The sequence below is a fragment of the Penaeus monodon genome, chromosome 11, assembly GCF_015228065.2.
Source record: "Penaeus monodon isolate SGIC_2016 chromosome 11, NSTDA_Pmon_1, whole genome shotgun sequence".
In the NCBI taxonomy this organism is placed as follows: Eukaryota; Metazoa; Arthropoda; class Malacostraca; order Decapoda; family Penaeidae; genus Penaeus; species Penaeus monodon.
The window spans coordinates 27,887,110-27,889,609 of NC_051396.1; positions in this window are offsets into that span (position 1 = coordinate 27,887,110).

Here is a 2,500-nt window from a genome sequence, read left to right on the forward strand (position 1 = left end):
TATTGTATTGCATTATGTACATATCTATATACATGCACACTCTTGGAAACATACATTTTTGAATACATGAAATCAAACACAATGCACTAAAAACAAATAAAAACAGGATACTGGCCCACACAACCTAATGTGTTCCTGAATTAGCTATATAGTGCTATTCCCCTGTGAACACAGTTAACTTGGGCTTTAACAGAGAGGAGAGCACTATATCTGCAAAGAAATACCATCTACTTGCATATTGTAGTTGCTGTCTAAATGCCCTTAAGTCCACAATTTTCTACTTCTTTAGAGAGGAATGATTGAAATATGTTTTGTTGTAAATCTAAACCTTCAAATAATACTTTGGTAGTCACAAAAAAACACTGGAGGGTCCTCTGATCTTTGTAAATAATTTTCTAGAAAATTAACATTGAGAAAAGTAATTTTGCATACATGTTTTCTAATATGATTTTTATAAACAGCAAATATAATAAAGGCATGAATGTACTAAGACATTTATTTCTATGATTTTGACGGTGAGCACTGATTAAATTGCCATTTCTTTTATAAAACAAAAATATTACATCTCAAAATCAACATTTCAATTTCAGTTTTACCTACACAATTCATAAACTATGCTACAAAATTATTTGTAAAATTTATTAGTCATTCCAAACTTTATTTCTGATCCTCCTTATCATGCATATATTTATAATTAACAAAGGCAATGTGCATCAATCACATGTTTCAAGAAAATAAACTAAAATATAACAACCTGAAAAATCATTCTTGTCAGTACAACTAAATCATGACCAAAAATGAGTTTGCTAAGTTATCAAAAGTATATACACTGTCACACAACTGAAAACATACATCCTCTTGACATGCCTCAAAATAATAGCATAGTAACTGACAGACAAATACATACATACTAACACAAACATTCTCAATCATTGCAATCACAAGCTCCTTGGAATAATATATCAAAATGCCAAGATGTGTAAACCTTTGTTTCCTCTTCCCTAGTCTTACCTATGAGAATAGACCTCTGTTGCTCTCAGTGCACTCCAAATGTTAACATTAAATATATATGCCAAATAAAATGCATTCTGATTCTATCTATATAATCTCTACTAACATTTACCCTTATAGATTTTAATGTGTTGTTAAAAATAAAACTGGAATTTCCCAAACTTCATAAGCAGTTTTACACATTACTGAAATAATAACAGTAATCAAGTACTCTCCACCATATATCAAAGACAAATTCCATATTTAACTATAACATCAAATTCCTAAGCAAAAATGCACTTAGAGAGACAAATCACATCCTTGTCTTAAAGCTCCAAATATTCTCTACATTTTTTACAATATCGTAGACACTGTCTCTACTTTATTTTGCTTAGAAGCCAAATATCAACTAGCAAAATCAAGCTCGTACAGTACACTGAAAACAGTAGCAACTATAATCACTGGGCAAATCTCTGATCAAATGGGAAGTTCTTATCAAAGAATGCATTTTTTTTACAACAAATGTTGTTCAAAAATCCTATAATCAGATACCCAATGACAGAAAAATAAAGAGTTCATTTCAGATGCAAAAACTAGTAGTTCTCAAATCCCTCTTCTTAACAGGAATGTCTCTACGGATCATAGCAAAAGTAGCCAACACACTTCCACATTTGAACTAATACAGGGTATTGAAATACATTAAGAGGTAAGGGATTTTTATATGCATGTATGTATGTATGTATGTACGCAGGTATGCACAAATGTATATATGAATGCATATGTGTATCTTTGTATTTTTACATGTATTTGTATATATTTGTGCATGGGTGTATATGTATTTTTACAGGTATATGTATTGGTACAGATAAATATATAGGTATAGATATAAGTATAGGCATAGGCATAGGCATAGACATAGGCATGGGCATGGGCATGGGCAAGGGCAAGGGCAGGGGCAAGGGCATGGGCAGAGACATGGGCATGGGTACTGGTATGGCTATGGGTAAGTATGCATGTATGTGTTTCTGTCTGTGTACATTTTAGCTTATATATACAGATACCCGGTACAACCACTTTCCGTGGACAGCAGAAAGGGCAACACTGTGATTGCTTATACTTTCTTATAATACAGCTTGAATGGGTGGCTACAACCCTCATTATAAGCAGCAGGAAATCATATATGGAGTTTTACTTTTATTCATGAATGTTGATAGTGTCTCAGATATAACATTGAGATGCTAAATACACAAACACTGGTTAAGAATAATGTAATATGTATTGGCAGGTTGTGAGGCATGTGGGTAGCTGGGGGGTAGGGTGTGCCTGTGGCTAACAGAGTCTGGCCAGTAAGAACACGTGTAAGAAATTCTATTCTGACTTGAATTACAGCAATGAATATGTTACAAAATGTTCTGATTGATTGATTGATTTTTTTTTCTGAAAACATTTTGGGCCAAAAAAAGCACTGAAATACAAAACAGAAAATTCAAGCCCAGAAAATTAGATTTTT